The sequence below is a fragment of the Scyliorhinus canicula genome, chromosome 3 (genome assembly GCF_902713615.1).
Source record: "Scyliorhinus canicula chromosome 3, sScyCan1.1, whole genome shotgun sequence".
In the NCBI taxonomy this organism is placed as follows: domain Eukaryota; kingdom Metazoa; phylum Chordata; class Chondrichthyes; order Carcharhiniformes; family Scyliorhinidae; genus Scyliorhinus; species Scyliorhinus canicula.
Genome location: NC_052148.1, coordinates 33105279 through 33119836, shown reverse-complemented (window position 1 = coordinate 33119836; position 14558 = coordinate 33105279). Strand labels below are relative to the sequence as shown.

At 44.1% G+C, this 14558-nt stretch overlaps 1 protein-coding gene across 4 annotated transcripts in view; it reads right to left on the bottom strand.

The window, feature by feature from the left end:
• The window catches only part of LOC119963887 (receptor-type tyrosine-protein phosphatase alpha), a 300421-nt gene that overhangs the window by 188518 nt on the left and 97345 nt on the right, over positions 1–14558 (bottom strand). For all 4 annotated transcript variants that reach the window (XM_038793255.1, XM_038793256.1, XM_038793254.1 and 1 more), the window contains exon 2: positions 2136–2209. The gene's annotated coding sequence lies outside the window, so the exon portion shown is untranslated. The remainder of the gene's footprint in view (positions 1–2135; positions 2210–14558) is intronic.

The window sequence follows — 14558 nt, the reverse complement described above, 5'->3', positions numbered from 1 at the left end:
CCATTAAAGAATGTTTTGGTTAAATTTATACTGCCCAGTGTCTGTTTTAAGAAGTTATTTACGAGATCAGGAGTTGCAAATCTGAATCAAGAAAACAGTTGACCTTAATTAGCCCAACCTATTAACTTCTTTGAGTAAACATTTATACTTCATCATTAAAAAAAAAAGTTCAAACAAAGTATATAGGAAGATAAAATTCTTCTAGTCCGTTGCAGCTGAAATGTTATGAATCTACTTGTTGCTATAAACTACATAGCATCCAGGGCAGCACGGCGGCGCATTGGTTAGCACTGCTGCCTCGCGGTGCCAAGGTCCCAGGTTTGATCCCAGCTCTGGGTCACTGTCCGTGTGGAGTTTGCACATTCTCCGCGCGTTTGCGTGGTTTCGCCCCCACAGCCCAAAGATGTGCAGGGTAGGTGGATTGGCCATGCTAAATTGCCCTTTAATTGGAGAAAATTAATTGGATAATCTAAATCTAAAAATTTTTTAAAAACTGCATAGCATCCAACAATAACTGGAGACATGATGCATGAACTACTTAAGCATGTGGATACAGGACAATTATATCGCAAAAAGTAATACACCTTCAGACAAAGTTTAATAACAGAATCCATCAGTAATGTACATTATGTTAATTTGAGTTTAAATTTGCACATCTTGAACCTTTTTTTCCTTATAAATTTAAAGTACCCAATTATTTTTTTCCAATTAAGGGGCAATTTAGCGGGCTAATCCACTGAACATGCACATTTTTGGGTTGTGTGGGTGAAACTCACGCAGACATGGGGAGAATGTTCAAACTCCAAACAGTCAATGACCCGAAGCCAAGATCGAACCCGGGTCCTCAGCGCTGTCAGCAGCAGTGCTAATCACTGTGAACATAGAACATTATAGTGTAGTACGGGCCCTTCGGCCCTCGATGTTCCGACGACCCGTGAAACCATCTGAAGCCCTAAATCTTAAACCTTTTGGTTGCTTTCTGAATTTGTGTAGACAATTCATGTAGGCAAATCAATAATTCAGAGAAATTATTGCACACAAAAGATCATTTATTGGGAAATCTTTGTGAAGCAAATGGCACAAATCAATCCGAGACAATAAGATACAGTTTCTAAAGCAAAATAATTGAATGAAATAATGCACACTAGATCTGAGAACAAATTAAAAAAGGCAAGCTTAAAGCAAATCAAAACCTGGAGCGTAGGAGGCTTGGGGGTAATCTAATAGAGGTCTATATAATAATGAGGGGCATAGATAAGGTAGATAGTCAACAACTTTTCCCAAAGGTAGGAGAGTTTAAAAACTAGAGGGCATAGGTTTACGGTGAGAGGCGAGAGATACAAAAGGGTCCAGAGGGTGAATAGTTTTCACAGAGGATGGTATGTATCTGGAAAAAGTTGCCACATGCAGTAGTAGAGGCAGGTACAATTTTGACTTTTAAAAAGCATTTTGACAGTTATATGGGAAAGCTGGGTATAGAGGGTTATGGACCGAATGCAGGCAATTGGGACTAGCTTAGTGGTAAAAACTGGGCGGCATGGACAAGTTAAGCAGAAGGGCCTGTTTTCATGTTGTAAACCTCTATGACTCTATAAACTGTTCTTCTGTAAAATTTCAGATATTTTTATGCTCAAGATGAGTGAAAGTTCTTCCATCACAACTACTCCTTGCGACAGCTACTTGTGGCAAAGAGCGGTGAGATTAGCACAATTTAGAAGGTCAGAACTCAGCTAAAACAGTGGTCTAATTATTTACTCACTAAACTTTTAAATTTCGTACTGTCATTGTAATATTGTTTCCATCCGAAGCAAATTGCAATGCAGCATTTGGGAGGATGCATTGTGGATCCGCTGTGAAAAATTGACCAACTCTGGCGTTTGACCATCAACACTCTCCTCAAATCCTTCACTTTAAGTTCTATCCATTCAGACTGCACAAATTCCAGGACTTGTTTTAAAAGTACATGCTGCCCAAGTTTAACATTTATTACATCCCTGTCTGAACCAGATTTGAACCCAACTCTGAAAAATAAGTTACCATTCTCCCCCACATGCCTTCCATTTCTTCATTACATATGTTTCACATTAAAATACCAGATTTACTATATTTTCCAACTCCTTAAATAGGTTTCCTACCTTAGTCACTGCAAATTCTTCAACTTTTAAGGATTATTGCATTTGGGATCCATAAAAGATATTGGTGCTGATGCCTGAAATTAAAGAGAAAATTTATAACCACTTTTAATGTTCCAATGATATTTAGTCATGTAAACTACAGCAGTGCATCTCAAACTATCTGATATGGTGTACCGGCAGTTTTTTTTTCAATGTTCCAGGGACCGGTAAGCGAAACAAGCCAATCCAGGATTACTGTCTCTTTCTTTTCTGGAAACACTCCAAGTACCGGCAGACGATGGCTCGAGTACCGGCACCAGTACGCGTACCACACTTTGAGAAGCACTGAACTACAGCATCAATTATGTCCCAAAGAAGCTTCACGGGAGTAGAATTAAAAAATAGATGTAGCAGAAAGTGTCAAAATGCAATTTACTTTAAAAATTAGATAATCTTACTGCACAGGAAACCATTCAGTCCATCGTGCTTGTGCTGACTCTTTGAAAAAGTCCCCATTATTTTCCTGTATTCCTGCCATACCCTCCATTTTAGATCACATAAATTCCAGTTTGGAATTATAACAATCTGCTTCCTGCATACCTAATTCTAGTGAGTGAATTCAAGGTCTGTAGTGCAAATATGTTCACTCCTGGTCTGGTTTCAATTAACGAATCCAGGTGGGGCGTTGGCAGGAAATTTGGAGGGGGGAGGAAAAAGAGAGAGAGAGAGAGAGACTGATTTGGTTGGTCATCTGGAACATACGGGGATTGGGTGGCCACTGAGGAGTCAAGTGTTTCCGCTCACCTGAGGAATGTAAATGCTTATGGTAGTGTTCTTGCAGGAGAATCACTTGCAGGTTCGAGATCAGACCAGACTGCGGAGGGGGTGGGTTAGCCAGTTCACTCAGGCTTTGATGGAAGGGCTTGAGGAGGTGCAACCAATGAACGGGTCCCTCTATCAGTCACTACGTCCATTGCAGACACTAATGGAGTGGGTCATTGGTGGGAACATCAGAGGTGCTGGTGTCTAGGCTCCTAACTGGGATGATGTGACATTTGTAAAAAAAAAAAATCTGCTGGGTTCCATCCCGGACCTGGATATGCAACAACTGATTCTTGGAGGTGGCTTCAATTGTGCGCTAGATACTAAAAAGCTCTGTCGGGGGTGGCGAAGGCACTTTGGGTCTTTATAGAGAAAATTGGGCGGGAGGGGTATCTCAGTGGAGATTTCTGAACTGAAGGGATAGGGAGTTCTCATCCTTTTCACATGTACATGGAGTATACTCCAGGATCGATTTACTTCTGAGATAGTGCTGACAGGCATTGAGCCGATGTAGTCGGGGAAAGCCCCAGGTCCTGATTGGTTTCCCTGATGAGTTTTACACAAAGTTTGTGGGTGATAGTAAACATGTACAATTAATTTTTGGCTTGGGTTGTATTGCCCGAAACACTATTGCAGGCCTCCATTTCCCTTATTTTGAAAAAGGATAAAAGGCCCAGCAGAATGTGGATCATGTAGGTCCATTGCCCATTTGAATGTGGATGCCAAACTACTGGCCAAGGTGTTGGAGGCATATGTCCCGGAAGTAATTGCAGAGGACCAGACAGGTTTTGTCAAGGAGCAACAATTATCTGCTAACATATGGCAGGTGCTGAATGTTGTTCTCTCCCCCTATTCAGCTTGCGAACCAGAGGTGATTATCTCGGTGGATGCGGAGAAGGCCTTTGACAGAGGATAGTGGGAGTACCCTTTCGATGAGCTAAGGAGGTTTAGACTTGGGCACAACTTTATTTCATGGGTTTGGCTATTGTATTGATTACTGAAGGCAAGTGTGTGTACTAATGCGATGAGTTTGCAGTACTTTCTCTTGAATAGAGGCACAACAGCCCATTGTTGCCACTTCTGTTTACACTGGCGATTGAACCCTTGGCCATTACGTTGAAGTCTTTGGGAGAATGGAGGGGGGGAAAGGGGAGGTGAGGGAGCATAAGGTGTCTTTGTATGCTGACTACTTGCTCTTGTACGTTACAGACCCGGTCTCTGCCACAAAAGGAATAATAAAGCTACTGGGGAGCACTGGCTCCTTTTTTGGGTAAAAACTGAACCTGGAGAAGAGCAAATACATTCCGGTTAATCCCCCAGGGAGGGTCGCTAATCTGGGGGTATTGCCTATTCATCTTGTCAGAGGTAGCTTCCGTTATCTGGCTATCTGAGTGGCCCATATTTGGCTACACGTCATAGGTTAAACTGTACAAGTCTGGTGAGTGGAGTGAAATCAGATCTGCAAAAGTGGGATATCCTTCCACTGTCCATGGCAGGCAGAGGCCAGACCATTTTCCAAATGTTTTTTGTTTTTGTTTCAATTCCTCCCGGTTTTCGTCCCTAAACCTTTTTTTTGCCAGGATTAACAGGTTACTGACCTATTTCATTTGGGCAGGTTAAGTCACCCAGAATCTGTAGGGTGTTCCAAGGACCATCACGCAAACCCGCCTCCCCTCCATTGACTCTGTGAGATGGCCTGGGTGGTGTTCACGACTCTCAACGGTTTCTTTTGGTCTTGGGCCAAGCAGTTGCCATACCAGGCTGTGATGCAGCCAGATAGGATGCTTTCTATGGTGCATCTGTAAAAGCTAGTAAGAGTCAAGGTGGACTCTAAACGGTGAGAAAATTCATAATGCCAAAGTACAAAGGGATCTGGGAGTGCTAGTCGAGGATTCCCTAAAGGTAAACATGCAGGTTGAATCTGTGATTAAGAAAGCGAATGCAATGTTGTCATTTATCTCAAGAGGGTTGGAATATAAAAGCAGCGATGTGCTACTGAGCCTTTATAAGACTCTGGTTAGGCCCCATTTGGAGTACTGTGTCCAGTTTTGGGCCCCACATCTCAGGAAGGACATACTGGCACTGGAGCGTGTCCAGCGGAGATTCACACGGATGATCCCTGGAATGGCGGGTCTAACATATGATGAACGGCTGAGGATCCTGAGATTGTATTCATTGGAGTTTAGAAGGTTAAGGGGAGATCTAATAGAAACTTACAAGATAATACATGGCTTAGAAAGGGTGGACGCAAAGAAACTGTTTCCGTTAGGCGAGGAGACGAGGACCCGTGGGCACAGCCTTAGAATTAGAGGGGGTAAATTCAGAACAGAAATGCGGAGACATTTCTTCAGCCAGAGAGTGGTGGGCCTGTGGAATTCATTGCCGCGGAGTGCAGTGGAGGCCGGGACGCTAAATGGCTTCAAGGCAGAGATAGATAAATTCTTGATGTCGCGAGGAATTAAGGGCTACGGGGAGAATGCTGGTAGGTGGAGTTGAAATGCCCATCAGCCATGATTGAATGGCGGAGTGGACTCGATGGGCCGAATGGCCTTACTTCCACTCCTATGTCTTATGGTCTTATGGTCTTATGCCAAATTACCTTAGTTTCCTGAGAAAGTATAGGCACCATTGGTGCTTTCTTGGCCATAGCATCGGCGTGGGTAGACCAGGGCAGATTGTTGGTGATGTACAGACATATGAATTTGAAGCTGTTAACCAACTCCACCACAACCCCGTTGATGCAGGCAGGTACGATCCTTTGCTCCCTAAAGTAAATGACCAGCTCTTTAGTTTTGCCAACATTGAGGGAAATGTTTGTTGTAACACCACTCCACTAGGTTCTTAATGTCTCTCCTGTATTCTGACTCATCGTTGTTTTAAATCCGACCCACTACAGTCACGTTGTCAGCTAATTTTTAGATGGAGTTGGAGCCAATTTTTTCACACAGTCGTGTGTATCGGGTGTATAGTAGGGGGCCAAGTACATAGCCATACAGGGTCCCGGTATGGAGGACTATTGTGGATGAGGTGTTGTTCATCATTACTGATTGTGGTCTATGGGTCAGAAAGTCGAGGATCTAGTTGCAGATTGAGGAGCTAAAGCCTAGGTTTTGGAGCTTTGATATGAGCTTGGCTGGAATTATGGTGTTGAAGGCAGAGTTGTAGTCAATAAATAGGATTCTGATGTAGTGTTTCTTGTTGTCGAGATTCTCCAGGGATGAGTGTCGGGCCAGGGAGATGCGTCTGCTGTGGACCAATTATGGCAGCATGGGAATTTCAGTGGAGCTAGGCAATCTGGAGAGTATGGAATTGATGTGCCTCATGACCAACCTCTCAAAGCACTTCATTATGATCAATGTCAAGGCCACCAGATGATAGTCGTTGAGGCACGTTGCCTGGTTCTTCTTTGGCACCATCTGATAGTGGTCGTCTTGAAGCAAGAGGGGATCTCGGAATGGAGGAGGAAGAGGTTGAAGATGCCCATGAACACACGACCTGGGACCCCGTCAGGACCAGTCGCCTTCCAAGGGTTCATTTTCAAGAATGCCAATCTGACTGACTTCGGAAGCTGTGACGGTGGGTATGGTGGTGCCCGGGGCTGCTGGGACAGTTGACAATGGTTTGATGATTTCCTGCTCGAACCAAGTATAGAATGCATTTTTAACACCATGTCAGCGATTCTCAATATGAATCTAGAGCCTCATCTGTTGATGGCCATTTTCGGGGTGTGGGGCTCTCCGGGACTACAGACTGGCATAAAGATGAATATTCTGGCCTTTGCCTTGCTGATAGCTAGTAGGAGACAGAGATATCCTACTCTGTCCAGTGCCTCGACCTGGTTGGGTGACCTAATGGAGTTTCTATGTGTGGAAATGGTCAAGTACACGGTCACAAGTAGGCTTCAATTAAGTTACTGTGAAAAGCCCCAAGTCGCCACATTCCGGCGCCTGACCTGAGAGGGCGGTACGGGAATTGAACCCGCGCTGCTGGCCTTGTTCTGCGTTACAAGCCAGCTGTTTAGCCAACTGTGCTAAACCAGCCCCTTAGGTGATTGATGGAGGTATTCTACCCGAGGTGGCAAACCGTTCATTTGCTACTGTAAAGAATAAGTTATCAGCTGTTCGGGGGGGGGGGGGGGGGGGGGGGGGGAGGAGAGAAGAAAAGAGAGCGAGAGCGAGAGAGAGAGAGAGATAGAGAGAGAAAATAGTTTGTTGCGTGTAAAGATGGTTTGATAGCGTGGATCCATGGAGGTTTGGGCAGGCGAGGGCGAAGGAGTTCTCCTTCTACTCACACGTGCATAAAGTATACTCCCAGATTGAGTTCTTCATTTTGAGCAGGGTCTTTCTGGCTGGGGTAGTGGACACGGAGGTATTTGGCGATCACAATCTCAGACCATGCACTGCACTGGGTTGATGTGCAGGTTAGTAAAGACAGTAAACAGCGTCCGCACTGGAGGTTAGATGTGGAACTTGTGGCGGATGAAGGGGTGTGCAAGCGGTTGAGGAAATGTATTCAGACCTACCTACAGGTCAATGACACAGGGGAAATGTCAGCAGCGATGGTTTGGGAAGCACTGAATATGGTGGCTTATCTCGATCTGGGCTCATAGGGAGAAGGTTGACAGGGCAGAGACGGACAGACTAGTAAAGGAGATATTACAGATCGAGAGGAGGTATGCGGAGACCCCAGAGGCAGGGCTTCTGAGGGAACGGCAGAGGCTGCAGGCAGAGTTTAGCTTGCTGACCACAGGGAGGGCGGTGGAGCAGCTGAGAAAGGTGAGGGGAGCGATTTATGAACATGGGGAGAAGACTGCAGAATGCTTGCACAGCAGCTTAGGAAGAGGGAGGCAGCTAGGGAGATGGGGAAAGTAAAGGGCGGCGAGGGGAACCTGGTTGGTGATTTGGTGGGGGTGAATAAGGCGTTTAGAAATTTTTACAGCAGGCTGTACAGGTTGGAACCCCTACAGGGCCGGAGGGGATGCGGTGCTTCTTGGAGGGGCTGAATTTCCCAATGGTGGATGAAGAGCGGGTAGAAGGGCTGGGGGCCCCAATTGGGCTGAAAGAGATAGTGGAGGGCTTGAAGACCATGCAGGCGGGTAAAGCCCCAAGTCTGGACAGGTACCCAATGGAGTTCTATAAAAGGTTCTTGGGGATACTGGGGCCAGTGTTGTTGAGGATGTTCAATGAGGCAAGGGAAAGAGGGGTGCTGCCCCCGATGATGTCACAGGCAATGATTTCGCTGATTCTTAAGCGGGACACGAACCCGGAGCTGTATGGGTCCTACAGGCCCTGCTGAATGTGGATGCCAAGTTGCTGGCCAAAATCTTGTCCTCCAGGACTGAGAACTGTGTTCCGGACATTACTGGGGAGGACCAGACGTGGTTTGTTCAGGGTAGGCAGGTAGTGGCCAATGTAAGAAGGCTGTTAAATGTGATCATGATGCCCCCGGAAGGTAGGGAGGTTGAGGTAGTGATTGCAATGGATGCAGAAAAGGCTTTTGATTGGGTAGAATGGGACTGTGGGAGGTAATGGGACGGTTCGGATTTGGGCAGACCTTTATTGACTGGGTCAGGTTACTGTATTAGGCTCCGGTGGCAAGTGTGCAGACGAACGGGACAACTTCAGACTACTTTAGACTGCACCGGGGGACAAGACAGGGATGCCCCCTCTCCCCACTGTTGTTTGCGCTGGCTATAGAGCTGTTGGCAATCGCTTCAAGGGGCTGGAGGGGACAGGTCCCGGAGGGGGGAGGGGGCGGCTCTATGCGGATGATCTGCTTCTGACTCAGTAGAGGGGATGGGGGCAATCAAGCAGATTTCCGAGATTTAAGTTAAACATGGATAAGAGCGAGATGTTTGTGGTTCAGGCTAGGGGATAGGAGGGGCGACTGGGGGAGCTGCCGTTTAGGAGAGTAGGAGGTAGTTTTAGGGATCTGGGGATCCAAGTGGCACGGGAATGGGACCGGCTGCATAACTTGAAACTGGCCCGGCTAGTGGACCAAATGAAGGACTATTTCTGGAGATGGGACACGCTCCCGTTGTTGCTGGCAGGGAGGGTACAAACGGTGAAAGTGACGGTCCTCCCGAGGTTCCGATTTGTATTTCAATGTCTCCCCATTTTTGTCCGCGGTCCTTTTTTAAGCGGATCAACTGGGTGATCACAGGCTTCGTCTGGGCGGGCAAGGAAGGAAATGCTCGAGCGGAGCTGGGGAGACGGCGGACTGGCGCTGTCATATTTTAGCAATTATTACTGGGCAGCTAACATAGCCACAATCAGGAAGTGAGTGCGTATGGAGGCGGCTTCTTGTACGGGCACCAGTCTGGGGGCGTTGGTAACTGCATCTCTGCCACCCCACCGGCACGGTACTCCACCAGCCCCGTGGTGGTGGCGGCCCTGAGTTTGGGGCCAATGGAGGCGGCATGTGGGAGCATTGGTCTGGGCCCCAGTGATAACCACTGGTTTGCCCCGGGGTGTATGGATGGGGGGGGGGGGTTCAGGCTATGGCGGAGAGCGGGGATTGAGAGGATGGGGGATGTGTTTATCGAGGGGAGCTTTCAGAGTATGAGGGTGCTGGAGGAAAAGTTTGGGCTGGCCATAATCTCAATCCTAGTTTCTCTCGCCTCTCTACTGACATCCCTCATCCCTGGGACTATTTTAATAAATCTCACTCTTTTAAGGTTCTAGATATGTGGATACAGGACAACGAAATCAAAAAAGGAAAAATTATCTAATTCTTCACACAATGTTTAATAATTGAATTTAGTCATGTCCATTTAATTAACTTTAGTTGAAATTTGCAACGTCCTTGGAATTATTCCCAAAATGTGGATCCTACAATTGGACACTTCTAACGGAGGCCAAAACAGTAACTTATAAAAGTTTAATCTAACTTTCTTGGCTCTGTACTCCATTCTACTGTCACCTCAACAATAGTAGACTTTTGGAGAATGGATCAGTGGAGGCAAAAAGATAATGTCATGAACATAAATGTAAATTGAAACTGCATAATTTCTGGTATTATTTGCTAGAAAGCAGCATTAGCCAACAATGCTTTCACAGTTATGTTGGGGATAAGGGATGGCATTGTAAAGAAACTACAGTTTCCAAATTTGAGTTGGCATCAACATCAAGCACTGTTATGTCAGGAATGACATGGACAGCAACAATCAACACAATCAAGTTTATTTTTGCGAATCAAACAAGCATCATAAAGCAAGACTAGGGAGAGCATCCTTCCACTGCACAAAAATGTTTAGTTTACACGACTCTTGGACAGGCACATGGACAGCAGTAAATTGAAGGAGTGTAGGTTAAGTTGATCTTAGGTTAGGATAAATGGTCGGCACAACAATGCCGGCCAAAGAGCCTGTACTGTGCTGTACTGTTCTAGGTTTAATATTATGAAATGAAATGAAATGAAAATCGCTTATTGTCACGAGTAGGCTTCAATGAAGTTACTGTGAAAAGCCCCTAGTCACCACATTCCGGCGCCTGTTCGGGGAGGCTGGTACGGGAATCGAACCGTGCTGCTAGCCTGCTCGGTCTGCTTTCAAAGCCAGCAGTTTAGAGCAGTGAGCTAAACCAGCCCCTTTTTATTATGGATTGAACTTTCAGGTAAATCGTCAATTTATGCCAAATTATAAACTCCTATAGTAAAATAGTGGCCACATTTCTAACAAATTCTTTAAGCCCATCAAGGAGAGAGGTTTTCATCTAGAGGAACAGTAACAATTTGACTACGATACCATATTTCAATTAAGATCAAATTCATAAATGACTGTATAAAACCATGCACCAAAATGAGAAGCAAACATTAGATTTACACCCCAATATGTTATTGAATCAATTCCAAATAAAGGAGGGAATTTATTGTTACTACTTGCAGAAAGGCATTAAGTTCTACATATAATGGGGCTAGCAATTTGCACTCAAATCTTGCTTCCAAGATTTAGAGTGCATTCAGCTACAATTGTAGCACAGAAAGGAGAACATTCATCACGGCAGCATTGAAATTATGGATTTAAGATTATTTGAATTCAGAGTCAGTGATCAGCAATTAACGTTTTCTAGAAAATCAGGTCTCATTAGGCTCCATAGTAATTTCAGGCCTTCACAATCCTAACGTTCAGCATCAGTGAAAGACCAAAATCACTTCAAACTATTACAAATTTTGTCATATGAACTAAACATACAACTAAACATTATAGCTGGACCAAATCAATTAGCTTGTCTGGAAATAGCAACTTTGCTTTAAAGTATTCAGCATTACAGAAAATATTTTGAATACTCAACTTCTGTAAGACTGAATATTTAACTAATTTAAACAATGTACAAACATTGCAACTTCATTCTGTGGTCTCACTCTTGCCCAAGCCAAAAGATCGTTGATTCAAGTTCCACTGCAGAAAATGATTCACACTGACATGAAGGTACTGAGAGAATGCTCATCTTGTCAGGTCTTTCAGATAAGATATCAAACGAAGGTCTTTAGTGACTGTTCTGATGGATTGAATAGTGCAATGGCATCCATTGCAAGAGCAGAAGAGTTCTCCTGACAACATGAGTAGCTCCTCAATTACCAAAAAAAAAACCAGGTTAACTGGTCGTTTATCAATTTCTGGTATGGGGTCATTCTAATGATGTCTGCATTTAAATTTTCTTCATTAAACTCAAAGCTCGAGCCAGGGTAAATTAAGCCAAATCCACACAGCTCATTTTACTGTTTGAAAAACCTTCATACAACTGCCACAGAAAACACCTACTGAGTTAAACGGTAGGGAACTCTAGGCAAAATGTAGATGCAGATTAAAATGGTCTGGAAGGATGATGTTCCAATCAGAGAAATGAGGGTGGGGCCATGGAATTAATACAAACAACCCTACTATTCCTATTCTAGATTATCAACTTGGATACTGAATTCAATTTAAACTGGTCAATTTCAAAGACAATTAATTAGAGGAGTGGGTGCAGTTCCACAAAAAGCACACACAAGCCAGAGTTCAATAAATCAGTCGCACATGCCTTTAAATGCAAGTGAAGTTGAAGGGACTGCATATAGCGGGCGGTGGGGGAGGAGAAAATCTGAATCAGGTAGCATAAAATAAAACAGCTAAGGATCTGGAGGTCATTGAATATACCCAGATCACAAAAGCAGCGAACAAAAATAAAATTTTGCTTGAGCAGCAGTGCACAAATCAGAAAAGTCCTGGTTGCAGTATCTTAAATAGAGTTTAGTCGAGGTCATTAAAGCAAAAGGAAAAAGTCAAAATAACGACAATGCTCATCCCTGACACTCATGGATTAAGTCACAAGCGAAGTCAAAAAAATGAAAGGAGGCAAATCTACCGTGATTTACGTGTGACTGATTGGCATATGAATTAAAACTATTCAAAGAAGGAGCATTCTCCAAAGTTAGTGATGGAAATTTTAGGGCAGGTGGCAGCAGGAAATTCATGAAAAGCAAGGCGTGCACAGAATCATTTTCAAGATATGATGGCCAAAGATTCATTTATGATAGGGTAAATGATTTATTACGATTGGGATGCTGTTGTTCTTTCTCCTAACTTGCTATTTTTAAAATGTTCCACTGTTTTATGAATTTTTCTAATCTTGCAACCTTCAATCAGATTACCTCAGTCTTCTAATTTTTCAAAAAGAATAAACCCAGCCTTGGTTGATCCTTTTATGCAATTTAAATTTTCAAGAATTGGAAATATCATTTATTTCTGCAACCAGATGGCCAAAATACTAAACAATGCTCAAGAGGGGTTTTGATGTCATACAGCAGCAATAATATAACATGGTCTAAATTTAGATGATGCTGCAAAGCAACCCAGTACCAGAATTTCATATGTAATTTCAAAAACAGATGCATCTACCTCTAGCTCTCTTTTGTACTAGAAATGGAAGTACTTTATGCTCTTTCTTAATAACTGCTTGGCATCAAGCACACCAAATTTCAGCAAGGTTGCTAAATTCCGCCGACCAACATTATTTTCCTTTTTTAAATCTGCCCCAGCTTCGGAGTCGGAAGCTCTGGGTTAGAGTCCCATTCCAGGACTTGGTCGAGGAAAGTTTGTTCATAATGCAGTCAAACAGGCCAAACATCAACTTCAGTAGAATGAGATATTTCTGGTCAGAAATTGGAACCTTTGCCATGAGTATTCATAGTTCCAGGATTACAACTTGTAAAAGCTATGCCATCATAGCAATTCAGGCTCTTTGCAGAATTGGTTGGGCTGCCAGTGCGGATCAGATTAGTGAGAACTATATAGGGTTGAATGCCCTTTCCAACTGAGGTGGTTTTGGAATCATAGAATCCCTACAGTGCAGCAGGCTGTTTGGTCCATTAAGTCTGCACCAACCCTCTGAAAGAGCAACCCATCTAGGCCCAATCCCCCACCCTATCCCTGTAACCCCACCTAGGGGCAATTTAGCATAGAAAATTCACTTAACCTGCATATCTTTGGACTGTGGGAGAAAGCTGGAGTGCCCAGAGGAAATCCCACAAGGTCACCCGAGGTCAGAATCGATCCCTGGTCTCTGGCGCTGTGAGGCAGCAGTGCTAACCACTGTGACACCGTGCCGTCCTAACTTTCCAGTGGAAGTCATGGAACTGTGGATTGAAGCAGTCTTCACACAGAGAAGATGGTATGCATCCCTTGCAGCAGCAGCATTTGTTACCTATCCTTAATTCCCATAACAGCCTCCCCGAACAGGCGCCGGAATGTGGCAACTAGGGGCTTTTCACAGTAACTTCATTGAAGCCTACTCGTGACAATTAGCGATTTTCATTTTATTTCATTACCCTCAAAAAGTGGTATTGTGCACTCTTCTTGAAGAGCTGCAATCCATCTGTTATAGTACTCAGACAGTTAAGAAGGGAATTCCAGAATTTTGATCCATCAACAGTACAGGAACAGCAATATAGTTTTATGTCAGGATCGTGTGCGGCTGGAGGGCAAATTGCAGTTGGTGGTATTGCATGCATCCACTGCCCTGTCCTTCTATTTATTCAAGGTCACAGGATTAAAAGATACGGTCAAAGTCTTGATGAGTAACTACAGTGCATTTTACATATGTTACATGTTGTAAGGCTGTTTTGGTGTCTCAGCAAGAGGTCTGGAGGTTTGAGTAGTTGAATGTAAACCACTTATTGGTAACAGATAACTGTGTACATATCCAAAGTACTGCCATGCTTCGGTGTGGTCTCCTCCACAGTGTCACATGACTCTCTACATCAGGATTCTTTAAAGTGCAGGTCGAGACAGGGCATAGCAGTGCTTGTGTTAGCCCTGCACAGAGCTCCAGGGTTTCGGATTAACAGCACAAAAAGAAACTTAACGCAAGCACAAAGCAGTAAAAAAATATTTTCTTGAGTTCTGGTTTTGTCAATTGTGCCAATGCAAATAAGGATGCAAAGCCCAAGTGTGTTATATGCAGGGAAGTACTAGCAAAATGAGAGGGGAAGTTTCAGATTTTTAAAGTGAATGGATGGGTGAAAAAATCCTTTTAAGGTTCAGTGCTGTCAGACTTCTAGAGTAGCATCTCCTCGAAGATGTGGTAAGTAAAACCAGCTTTTTTCTCACAAAGGTGAAGATGGCACAAAGGATCTGGTTGAGTG